This window comes from Molothrus aeneus, chromosome 6 (genome assembly GCF_037042795.1).
Source record: "Molothrus aeneus isolate 106 chromosome 6, BPBGC_Maene_1.0, whole genome shotgun sequence".
Taxonomy (NCBI): domain Eukaryota; kingdom Metazoa; phylum Chordata; class Aves; order Passeriformes; family Icteridae; genus Molothrus; species Molothrus aeneus.
The window spans coordinates 60834412-60847465 of NC_089651.1; the positions used below are offsets into that span (position 1 = coordinate 60834412).

A 13054-nucleotide genomic window follows, 5' to 3' on the forward strand; every position below is an offset into this window, starting at 1 on the left:
TGGCCAGGGTGAAGATAAGGATCTTCATGGGAAGATGGGAAATGAGGATTGAAAGGGAAGGGAAGATGGAGGGAGAGCTGCAAATGGAGTTGTTTCTCCCAGCATCACATTTCCAAAAGGATTTGGAAAAGGACAAATCCACCTTGGAACGGGTGGAAAAGAGGAAAAAAAAAGGGAAAAAGAGAGGAAAAAAAGGAAAAGGAGAAGAAAAAGAGTATAAAGGGAAGGGGAAAAAAGAGAATTAAAAAGGGAAAAAGAGAGGAAAAAAGGAGGAAAAAAAGGAGTGAAAAAAAGGAAAAAAATTCCCCTGTGCATTCTGTATTTCCACAATCCAGAACTTTGAAAAGGAATTTTCTGCAGCATGCATTCCTGCAAATCACCCCAAATTCAAGGCTGGGGAATGGTTTGACTCCATGATCTCAGGGATCTCCTCCAACCTAAATGATTCCATGATTTCCCAATCCCTGATTTGGTTAAAAGATCCTATTTTAAGGGCATCCTCTATGTGACTACAGAAAATGGGGAGGAAAATGTGGATTTTTCCACACTGCTGGGCCCACCCCTCTGCAAATCAATTTTCAGCTCAAATAAACCCCAAATCTCTTTTTTTTTTTTTTTTTTTTTTTTTGCTATAGCCTCATAATTTTCCCCCAAAAATCCCTCCTGCAGCAGGCAAAGCCTTGGGCTGCAGAAATCCTCGTGATGAGAAATCATCCCCCGATGATTTCACCCCCATCAAACCTTTATTAGAATTTTATTTTAAGTAACACTCACAGGGAGCCCAATGACCCTTTCCAGCCTCTGGGAATCACCCAACAAGTGACATCAGCACAGAAACAACCCCGTTAAGCAGCCCCATTAATTTGAGCCCCCTCCCCTCAGGAATTACCTGAGACTGCTTTAATTAGGTATCCACCGTGCAAAAGAATTAATTAATTGGTGATAAGCACCTGAACCACATTACTCATAAGGCTCTATTTCAAGCTTCAAATACAGCAAACAGGTCACAGCCCAGCTGAGAGTGTAGACAGAATTCCCAGGGCTCCTGCCTGGTATTTCTCTTCCCATCCTTGTCGTGGAAAGAACAAGGCTGGGAAATTTTTTTTTACCTTTTTTTTTTTTTTTTGGTATTAATTTTCCTTCCATCCTTGGAAGTGTTGGACAGGGTTTGGAGCAACCTGGGATAGTGGGAATTGTCCCTGTCCATGGCAGGGGGTGGGAATGAATGATTTCAAGGTCTCCTCCAACCCAAACGATTCAAGGATTCCATTTTTTTTTTTCCCCCAGGTTTTTCACAGCTGCTGCCTTCAGACCTACTCCAATAGTGGCTGCACCACATGGAGATGGGAGGTTCTGGGATAATTTTGGAGGATTTGGTGTGTTTTAGGTGTGGGTTGTGGGGTAAAACCCCATTATCTTGGGCCTGAGAGAGCCATGATGTGAGTAAAGCATCTGCTGAGGGCCACAGCCCAATGGGCAGGTGGAGGGGCCACATGGAATGAGGAGGTTTCTGAGGAGGAAAAAAGATGAAAAGGAGAGGAAAAAAGGGTATAAAAGGAAGGAAGGAAAAGAGAAATAAAAAGAGGAATAAGAGAGGAAAAAAAGCGAAAAAGGAGGAAAAAAAGGGGGGCAAAAAAAGGGAAAAAATAATTCCCCCAGTGCATTCTGTATTTCCACAATCCATCATTTTGAAAAAGAATTTACTGTGGCTTGTGCTGGCTCTGACATTTCACAGCCTGGCAAAGCTGAGGCTGTGAGAGGGGTTCTCCAAGCTGAGGGGGATGTGAGCAGGGATGGAGAACGAGGTGTAGACAGGGACACAAGGATGTGGGCAGGGATGCAGGCAAGGATGCAGGAACTGATGCAGGCAGGGATGTGGACAAGATCTGGGCAGGGATGTGAGCAGGATGTGGTCAGGGATGCTGTCTTAGGCTGGAAATGGGGGTGTGTGCTCCATCCCCATCTGTCAGAGCTGGGGCAGTTCTCTGCTGTTCATGGGGCAGTTTTTTCTTTATCTCTCCCACAGCCCATCCTCCCTCCAGGAGATCTCTGCTGTTCATTGGCCATTAATTATTAATTATCTGCTGTCCATGGCCACTGAGTGTCCCTGCAGGGCTGATCCAATCCCATCATCCCATGGGGAGATGCTGCGCCCAGGGGAGGAGCCAAGCATTCCTACCTGGATCCAATCTGAGCTTTGGGACAGCCCAGCAGCCTTTGCCCAGTGCATTCCCAGAGGAGCAGCTTCTGCTGCCCTGCATGGCCAGAGGGAGCCCAGGCCCATCTCCAGCAGCCCTGGAGCTGCAGAGGAAAACTCCCCCCTTGTGCAGGATCCCTGCTCCAGCAGAGCCACAGCTGGCACTGCAGGAGGGCTGAGCCCCCATGGGATCGGGCTGTGCCACCCCCTGACACACAGGGGACAGGGCATGGGCTGGCTCTGGCAGTGGTGGTTTTTTTTGTTTGTACTATTGCATTTGTACTTTTAATTTTCCTAATAAAGAACTGCTATTCCTATCCTGCAGGAGGGCTGAGCCACCATGGAATGGCACTGCTGCCACCACCCTGACCCACAGCATGACAGGTCCTATTCTGACTCGGGCAGTGATTTGTTTTCTGTTTTTGTACTATTGCATTTGTATTTTTAATTTTCCTAATAAGGAGCTGTTATTCCCACTCCCATATCTTTGCCTGAGAGCCCCTTAATTTCAAAATTATAACAATTCAGAGGGAGGGGGTTCACATTCTCCATTTCAGGGGAGGCTGCTGCCTTCCTTAGCAGACACCTGGCTTTCCAAACCCAGACTGATGCACACAGGGACGTGTTGGGGAGCTGATGCAGGCAGGGATGGACACAGGGATGCACACAGGGATGTGTGGGGGGCCCTGGGCAGGGCTGGAGCCGTGGCAGAGCTCAAACCAGGTTATTTGGGCGGGCTGGCAGAAGTAGGTTGTTGGTGCTGCTGCTCTGACCCATATTATCCCAATTAAATTTAACTCCCTGCCCCGCTGCTGCCTGCCTCTCTCTCCCCTGTGCCCTGCTGCATTCCAGGCTAAAGCTGGCCCTGTTTTTGGAGGCAGGGTGTACACCTGGGTCCTGCCCGGGAATGAGGAGAGGAGGGCATGGCCAGCGTGGCAGAACTGGGGCAGCAGCAGCAGCATTTCTGATCCAGGCTTTTCACAGCATCCACAGCATCCAGTAGTGCCTGCACCACAAGATGGGAGTTCTGGGATAGTTTTGGGGCGTTTTGGTGTGTTTTAGGTATGGGTTGTGGAGTAAAAAAAACACCAAATCCCCCAAAATTATCGCAGTTGTCTTGGGGCTGTGATAATTTCAGGTTTCACATCCCTGAGAGCAGTGAATGAGTGAAGCATCTGCTGAGGGCCACAGCTCAACGGGCAGGTGGAGGGGCCACATGGAACAGGGTTTAGCAGGTTTCTGAGGGAGGGGGGAAGAAAAAAAAGGTATAAAAGGAAAGGGAAAATAAAGAGAAATAAAAAGAGGGGGAAAAAAGGGTGTAAAAGGAAGGGGGGGAAAAAGAGAAATAAAAAGAGAGGGGGAAAAGGGTATAAATGGAAGGGGGAAATAAAGAGAAATAAAAAGAGGAAAAATAGAAAAAAAAGGGTATTAAAGGGGGGGGAAGAGAAATAAAAAGAGGGAAAATAGACGAAAAAGGGGTATAAAAGGAAGAAAGAAAAAAGAGAATTAAAAAGAAGAAAAAGAGAGAAAAAAGGGTATAAAAGGAAGGGGGAAAAAGAGAATTAAAAAGAAGAAAAAGAGAGAAAAAAAGGGTATAAATGGAAAGGGGGAAAAGAGAAATAAAAAGAGGAAAAAGAGAGGGGGAAAAAAGGGTATAAATGGAAGGGGGAAAAGAGAAATAAAAAGAAGCAAAAGAGAGAGAAAAAAGGGTATAAAAGGAAGGGGGAAAAAGAGAAATAAAAGGAGGAAAAAGAGAGGGGGGGAAAAGGGTATAAAAGGAAGGGGGGAAAGGAGAAATAAAAAGAGGGAAAAGAGAGGAAAAAATGATACAAAAGGAAGGAGGAAAAAAGAGAATTAAAAAGAAGAAAAAGAGAGAAAAAATGGGTATAAATGGAAGGGGGCGGGAGAAATAAAAAGAAGGGAAAGAGAGAAAAAAAGGGGTATAAATGGAAGGGGGAAATAAAGAGAAATAAAAAGAGGAAATAGAGAAAAAGAAGGGTATAAATGGATGGGGAAAGGAGAAATAAAAAGAGGGAAAAGAGAGGAAAAAGTGGTATAAAAGGAAGGGGGGAAATGAGAAATAAAAGGAGGAAAAAGAGAGAGGAAAAAGGGGTATAAAAGGAAGGGGGGGAAAGGAGAAATAAAAAGAGAAAAAAAAAAGGAGGAAAAAAAAAAGGGGGGGATGTGCTCAGCAGCTTCCCTTTGCTGCAGGCCTGACCCACCTACATTTTCCCTGACCACGCTGCTCCTGCAAAACAGCAAAATTGGCTTTTTCCTCCCCAGCTGCTCCCTCCGAGCCTTTCCCACCCCGTTCCCTGGCCTGTCTCCATCCTCACCCTCCCTCATCTCTCACTGACCCCCACACAGAGCACCTCACCTTCCCTGCAGAGCCCCAAACCCCAAAGCCCTGGCAGAGAACCCGTCCTGCTGAGCCCAGGGCTGCTTTCCCCAGCTCTGGGTGACACAAGCTCAGCGCACACTGGTGAATTTACACTCACACAGCAAAATAAGAATAAAGGATGAAAAATTCCAAGCCTGAGGAACGCTGGAAAGGCTGGATGAAGCATCCCAGGACAGCTGGATCCCCTCCCTCCCCATGCAGGGATCCCTCAGGTGTTTTCATTTATCCCAGTGCCCACTCCCAGAGCTTTGATCTTTCTGGAACCACTGCCTTGGCACCACGGTTTTTGTGTTAAATATTCCATATGTGCTCTTTTTAAAGTATATCATTCACAAGTTTGAGCTTACTAGTTTAAGGTTAATTTCTCTTTTTCCATAGTTTGCATGTTTTTCCCATCAACTACTGCATACCCTGTATTTTCTCCTTTTGCAAGGAGTTGTATCTCTGTTAGCTAACATAACTCCCAAAGGGTTATTTTTGGGGTGTCTCTGCTAGTATGCTTTTATTCCCCCTTTTATTTTATTTGGTTTTTTCCTGTGTCCAACTTTCTGGTTTTCTGTCCCATTTTTCAAGATTTTATCTATTCATCCCCTGCCTCTGTTTTTCACTTTTCTCTAACAACCTAAATACCACTTTTCTTTCAACTACACACGCACACAAAAATAAAAAAACCTTTGTTTTTCCACGCTACTTTTCAATACAACACACCTCCCTCCAGGGAGATATAGTGAAGCTTAAAATGCACAATCCACATTATACACAATATGCATTATTATACATTACACAATATACACAAGCTACATTACATCTACCTTCATTCCTCTACATTCACTCCCTTGTATTTCTCATTCCCCGGGGTTAAACACCTTTCCCTGCCTACCTGCTACTGGGCAATCTGTGTTTCAGTGGGTTTCTCTATTTTTCCTGAGCTGTGAAGTCACTGGAAGCAGCTGCTCATTGGGGGGATCTCAGTTCCAGGCAGGATGTGGGAGCAGCATGGATTCCAAACCAGCCTAACTTTTCCATCATTTAACAGAAACACTTACACAGGGCTTAGATTTTCAGGCTTAAAAAATAATAATCATTGCCTCCCTTATTTGCTGCTTATACCTCTCCTTAAGCCTGGCTGGCTGCATTAAAATAATCTTTTTATTCCCTTTATTCCCTGTTTTTATTCACAGCGTGGAGGGAGGAAGGAGGAGAGAGAGTTTCCCCCAGCTCTGGCATTAAGTGGGGAGTGAGGGAAGCACCAGAGGTGGATACAAATCCCTGAGCAAGGACGTGAGGCTGAGCAATTCTATTAAATCAGCTGATAAATAATGCAAAGGATTTGGATGGGGCCGGCCCTGCCAGCACCACACAAACACCACCACGTCTCCAGGAGGTTCAAAATCCAAGGGATGCAGCAAGAATTGGCCCCAAAGCCTTTCCCAACACCTGAAGCTGCCCCAGGGTCACACTGGAGCTCTGTCCCCACCATGTCCTTGTCCTTTCCCAAGGTTCTGCACAAAGCCATGGAATCCACCAGGCCTGGCCAAGGTTCAGCAAATTTCCCAAGGTGGGGAAGCTCTGCCTGGGCCCTTTCCAGCAGCAGCCACAGGCCTGGAGGTTAATTAGAAATTAAACCAGCTTGTGATGGTTCCCAAGTAAGGACCCCAAAGTGCTGCAGGACCAGAGAGGGGCAGGAAATCCCTGAGAAGGAACCTGGAACACGGAGAAAACCCAACCATGTTCCTGCAGGACATCCTGGGGACACCTGGACCCACATGGACTCACACCAGAGCCATGGGGACAGCTCTGACCTGCCCTGAGTGATGGCTGAGAGCAGAGATTCCTTCCCAACATCCCCTCCATCCCTGCCCTCTGGCTCCTGTCCCTCCATCCCTTGTCCCCAGTCCCTCTCCAGCTCTCCTGGAGCCCCTCCAGGCCCTGCCAGGGGCTCTGAGCTCTCCCTGGAGCCTTCTCCTCTCCAGGGGAACATTCCCAGCCCTCAGAGCATCTCTGTGGCTCCTCTGGACTCCTGGGCACTGAGAATTGTTCCTGTCTCAGGAGGCTCAGACCAAGCCCTGCCTGTTTCTCCCAAGGTTTCTGTGCAGAGGCCCTTGGGCTGCAGACATGGCAATGACAAACGGCACAGGCAGAGACGCTGGCACTGTCCTGGTGTCCCCTGGTGACAGTGGCATTGTGAAGACGTTTTCCTGGCACCCCTGACTCTCCACACCTTCTTTATCCTCCTTCCCTGCTCCAAAGCAAAACCAAAGAGGAATCAAATCAGAGCTGAGCATCTCCCATCAGCTGACAGCTGCTGCTTTCTTATCCAAAATACCCCAAAACGACCCCAAAGCACAGCTCCTCCAAACCCACAGCTCCTGCACAGGATCTCACAGCTCCAGGGAGGATTTTCAGCCAACTGAAGCCTGAAGAATCCTTCCAGCATCCCTTCAGCCCTCCCAGGCTGTGCCTGTTGGACACCTGGCAGTGCTCCCTGTGCCATCCCAGGGGATGCTGCAACAGGTTCAGCATTCCTGAACCTCATCCAGCTCCTGGTTTGTCCTCTGGGACACAGCCCAGATGGGAAAGCACAGCTCCTCCACACCCCTGCAGGCTCTGGGGGCTGCACAGGGACACTCTGCCTGTCCCCAAGGTGCCACCACCGTGGTGGCTCTCCCTGGCTCAGCACCACGTCTGTTCCTCGGGAAAATGAACCAGGAAAAACAAATCATTAAAAGGGAATTGGCAAAAACGGCAGAGGAATTTCAGGCACTGGCTCCACAGGGTGGAGTCCCCACCCCCGCAGGGATTGAAAAGCCGTGGGGATGGTGGCACTTGGGGACATGGGTGGGAATGGCTGCGCTTGAAGACTGGAGAGGGCTTTTCCAACCCGAACAACTCCACAATTTCCTGGCACGAGAGAGACACGACAGCACCCAAACGTTAATGACCTTAATGGCCCTAATTAGCACAGGAGCCCAGCCGGCAGTGTCACCCTTGTCCTGCAGGTGCCAGCCCTGGGGACACCGGGGCTCCTCCTGCCCAGGCAGGGGCAGGAGGGCAGGGAGGATGCTCAGCATGGATTTACTCCGGGAACGTGCCAGAATTAGGGGGTGGTGGCACAGGGCACCGATGAGGTCCCCGTGGTCCCCTCTGCCTGCAGGGATGGGCACAGGCAGCAGGAAGAGCAGGAAGCAGCCAAGCTTTGGGGCTGGGATTGTCCCCCTGGCCCCTCAGAAGAGCAGCTGTGACACCAGGAACACCCAGGGGGTTGCACTGGGAACACCCCGTGCTCTGCCAAGGATTTTTCCCCTTTTGGGGGATTTTATATGACATGGGAAGGAGCACAAATCCCTGAGGAGCTCCAAGGCAGCTCCTTCCCACACAGATCCCTCTTGCAGCGCCCATCCAGGACCTTTCCAGGTGGGAAATCTGTTCCTGGGGAGCATTATGGGATGGACAGAGCCAGCTTTCCTTCCCAAAGCCCTCGGGAGAGCAGAGAGGAAGATAAACCTGTTAAACTGAGCCAGCAGCTCAGCCAAAGGAGCTTATCCAGCAGCACCCCTGGAATAACCAACCTGCAGCTCAGGAACCTGCAGGAGAGCAGCAGAAAGCTCCAACCACGAGAGCTTCCCTGGGATAAACTAATTAACCCGGGCTCTAACGAGGATGATGATGACAGACAAGAGGGGAAGGAAGCTGCTGAGTGAAAAGCCAGGGAAGGACGAGATAAGGTGAAAACTAATTGTGTTTGGGAGGATAAGCAGGTCCTGGTGCAGCTGCTGCTTCCCAGGAATTATCCAGGCTGCCTCAGCTGCAAGGTGCTGATTTTTCCAGGCTTGGCCCAATGTGATTTCAGAAGGGATTTTTTATTCCCACCGACCCTGGTGCTTGGAGTCCATCATTCCCATGTGAAATGAAGGGATTTAGACTCCAGCCTCAGCATGGCTGCATCTGAGCCCATCCTAGATGGTCTCTTAGATCCCTTCCAACCCAAACCACCTGTGATTCCCTGATCCTGTGATTCCCTGATCCTGTGATTCCCTGATTCCCTGCTTCTGTCATTCAAGATCCGTGATTCCCCTGATCCTATCATTCTCTGATTCCCTGATCTGTGATTTCCTAATTTGTGATTTCCTGATCCTGTCATTCCCTAATTTGTGATTCCCTAACTTGTGATTCCATGATTTCTTGATCCTGTGATTTCCTAATCTGTGATTCCCTGATCCTGTCATTCCCTGCTCCTGCATCATTCCCTGATCTGTGATTTCCTAATTTGTGATTCCCTGATCCAGTGATTCCATGATTCCTTGATCCTGTGATTTCCTAATCTGTGATTCCCTGATCCTGTCATTCCCTGATCCTGTGATTCCCTAATCTGTGATTCCCTGATCCTGTCATTCCCTGATTCCCTGCTCCTGCCATTCCCTGCTCCTCCCTCCAGCCTCCTCCCTGCCCACCCAGCACCTCGATTCCCTTGCACATCCCTAATCAAAGGCATCATTAATTAATTAATCCCTGGCCTGATCCAACACCCACACCCCACCAGCACCATCCCAGCCCCACCCTGGATGGGGTTGGGAGCAATCCTGGCTTCTCCATGGAGCCAAATCCCTCCAGCTGGATCCTGCCCAGCTCAGAGCTGCCTCTCCACGAGCCCCAGACCTGTCCCTGCAGCCACCCCAGCAGCAGGACCAGGACACCCCTGGCCATTCCCCCAGGGAATTTGGGCGGACAAAACCCCTCCTGTGCTCTAAAGGGAGTGGATCTGGGGGGTTTGCACCATGCATGAGGGAAAAACGCACACGGAAAACCGGGGTGGAAGTGAGCAGGGAATAAAACCGTGCGAGGACAAGCAAAAAAAATCCCTGGCTCAGTGGAGCAGGATGCAGCCACATCCTTTTCCATGGAATGGGGTTTCATCCCTCCTCCCCACCAAGAGGCTGAGCCCAGAGAGGGAGAAAAGCAAGAGAAGAGCCTGAAAAGCAAGAAAACCTGAAAATCCGACCGAATCCCTCAGCTCCTTCCTCCCTCTTCCAGGCTGGCTGTGAACACACACGGACACATCCCGCTTTTCCCGTCCCGCTTTTCCCGTCCCGCTTTTCCCGTCCCGCTCCGGGCACAGCAGGGAGACCCTTGGAGAAGCCTCGCTGAGGATGGATGCCACTCGAGCCTGAAATGCTGGTTTTTCCCAGGCTGAATCCCTAAATCCCAGCCCCAAACGGGGCGATCCAGGCGGAGGGAGCGGCCCCGCGGTCCCGGCGGGATGGGGCGGGATGGAGCGGGACAGCCGCCCCTGGCAGCGATTTTTTGGGGATCCGTGGGGCTCCAGCACCGTCTCTCCAGCCCTAATTACTATGGAAACAGCCGGCGCCGGCCTGTCCTCCTTCGGTGACTCACCGGGATTCAGGAGCCCCTGGAATTCCAGCGGGAGCATCCGCGGGGCTGCCGGGGGGGATGGCGCTGCCCACCCCGGGAAAATTGCGTTTTTATTGCATTTTCCATTTGGCATGGGGTGGCAAAAGCAGCAGGTGGGATTGGGGACGAATAACAGTAAAACCAGTAATAATAACAGTAATAATTCATATAAATATAACCAAATATATAACTATAACTATAAATATAATAGAGCTTCTTCACCAGCTCACAGCCATCAATCCATGGGAATCCCTCTAGGATTGCCTGCTCCTGGTCATGAGAACCCCCATGCCACGAAGCAGCCTCAGTCATCACCTCCCCCCAGATCCAAAATGTGCCCCACCGAGCCACCAGCAAGGAGAAAACCCCACGAGATCCTTCAGGCTGGTGCACCATCCACTGGCAGCAAAGCTGGCAGCTCCCAGGGAAGCTGGGAGAGAGGGGATGGGCACGTGTGGAGAGACCACGGGTCCTCCCAAGCTGGGAATGTCCCATTTTGGGGACAAGGCTGCCTCCAGGCCTCGTCCAGGTGGTGCTGAGACTGCCAGGCTGATGCTCCAGGTGAGCAGCCAGCAGCACAGCGCACCAAGCAGCATCTCTGCCCCCTCCTTCAAGGCTGGAAATGCCTAAAAAAATCCCCAAAATTGGTGCCAAGGAGCAGCTGGGGCCATGCCCAGCCTTGTAGGGCCAACACAGAAGCTGGGGTGGGATGGGGCTGAGCCCCACCCCTGAATCCCACGAAACAGGGTGGGAAAAGCCCCCTTAAAACCCGGGGAGCACCTCCAAACCCCCTCCCAGAGAAAGGCTTGGCCCCAGGGCTTTCCTGGCAATAATTAATTGAGTCATATTTCAATCCAGCCAGCGGCCATATGGTTGGAAAGAGGATTAAAAATCTGCATGCTCCAGTTGCATTCAGGGAAATCCAGTTATAAGGAAAAATCCTCCATGCCTGGCTGCAGCCTGCTACCACCCATCCACACGGCCCCAGCCCCTTCTCCAGGAGAGAGGAGCTGGGGATGATGGATCAGGAGCAATTCGGGAGGGCAGGGGGAAATGGGGAAAGAAATAAGAGCAGCAGGAAATGGGGAAAGAAATACGAGCAGCAGGAACAGCAGAAGCAGATCACTGCTGCTCCCAGCCCCTGCCCTTTGGGCACCGTGCTCTAAGTTCATTAGCAGCTCATTAGCGATTGATTAATGAGGGGGTATCGCTGTGAGGTCAGGATTGGCCTTAAATAATTTAATAAATATAAATCATTTTCCACCAAGGAGGTGAGAATGGTGGGATCTCTGACAGGGATGGGAAGGGTCCTTAAAGCCCATCCCATTCCACTCCCTGGCATCCACACCTTCCCCAAGCCCTGTCCAGCCTGGCCTGAAACAATTCCAGGGATTTGGGGCAGCCCCAGCTGCTCTGGGCACCCCGTGCCAGGGCCTGCCCACCCTCCCAGCCAGGAATTTCCTCCTCATTTCCTCCTCATTCCTATTCCAAATCTTCCCTGTGTCAGCTTTTTGCTGGATTCCCCCCTCCCAGCCCTGGACCAGTTTTCCTCGAGATCATCCCGGTGATTTTCCCGGGAATCCTTCACCCAAAGCACTGCTGGGAAAACAGGGATTTGGATAGAAAGGAGAGGGGCATGGCTGTGGGGAGGGACCTGCATGGACATCAGCCCCAAATCCCTCCAAGCCAGGCTGGGGCTGATCCCAGCACAGGCTGCTGCAGGGATTTGGGATCGGGAAAGTCTCCCCATTCCTTCCTTCCTTCCTTCCTTCCGTGATTACAAAAGATAAAAAAATCAGGGAAGAAAGAACACTACGTCTCATTCATCCCCGGAGAAAGCCTCGCCTGTGATGGCAAATCAGCTGATTAAGGAGGATCAAACCCTTTAAATCCAACCTTTGTTGGGAGCCTGAGCTCGCTGCACAAAGCACCTTCGGCCCCAGCCCCGCAGGGTGGGACTCCGGGCTCCCCTGGGCTGCGGGGAATTGGGGGATTTGGGGGATTTCTGCTGATTTAGGAGCGGCTCGGTCCCCACGGGGCTCAGGGACAGCCCTGCCCAGCCCCACCTGCGCCAGCGCTCCCAGTGCTCCCAGTGACAGCCATCCCAGCGCTCCCAGTGCTCCCAGTGCTCCCAGTGACAGCCATCCCAGCGCTCCCAGTGCTCCCAGTGCTCCCAGTGACAGCCATCCCAGCGCTCCCAGTGCTCCCAGTGTTTCCAGTAACAGCCATCCCAGTGCTCCCAGTGCTCCCAGTGACAGCCATACCAGCGCTCCCAGCGCTCCCAGTGCTCCCAGTAACAGCCATTCCAGTGTTCCCAGTGCTCCCAGCGCTCCCAGTGCTCCCAGTAACAGCCCTGCCAGTGCTCCCAGTGCTCCCAGTGATTCCATTGCCAGCCCTGCCAGCGCTCCCAATGCTCCCAGCGCTCCCAGTGCTCCCAGTGCCAGCCATCCCAGTGCTCCCAGTGCTCCCAGTGATTCCATTGCTAGCCCTGCCAGCGCTCCCAGTGCTCCCAGTGCCAGCCATCCCAGTGCTCCCAGTGCTCCCAGTAACAGCCCTTCCAGTGCTCCCAGTGATTCCACTGCCAGTGCTCCCAGTGCTCCCAGTGCCCCCATTCCGTACCTGGAAGCGGTGCCCCGCGGGGCGGGCGGCGGCGGGACGGACAGACGGACAGAGGGATGGATGGACGGACGGACGGGCGGACGCTGGGATGGAGGAATGGATGGAGGAGGGAGGGCCGGAGGGATGCGGCCGCAGCAGCAGCAGCAGCAGCAGGAGGAGGAGGAGGAGGAGGAGGAGGATGGTGGTCAGCAGCAGCCCCGAGCGGCGAGTCCCCACCCAGCTTTGTCTGCGCTCATCCCGCTGCCTACAGGAAGCGGCTCAGCCCCGACTTCCTCCTCCTCCTCCTCCTCCTCCTCCTCCTCCTGCTGATGCTCTGCGCTCCCCCGGCGTTCGCGGATCGCTCCTGCCCAGAGCCCGCTGCCTCCTCCCTGCCTGCCCTCACCCTGCGCAGGTCCCGCTCCCTGTCCCTGCCCCTGTCCTTGTCCCTG

At 51.9% G+C, this 13054-nt stretch overlaps 1 protein-coding gene across 1 annotated transcript in view; it reads right to left on the reverse strand.

Moving 5' to 3' along the window:
• The window catches only part of GNG2 (G protein subunit gamma 2), a 30174-nt gene extending 17500 nt beyond the window's left edge, over positions 1–12674 (reverse strand). The window contains exon 1 of the mRNA XM_066551478.1: positions 12627–12674. The gene's annotated coding sequence lies outside the window, so the exon portion shown is untranslated. The remainder of the gene's footprint in view (positions 1–12626) is intronic.
• Positions 12675–13054: the final 380 nt, after the last annotated feature.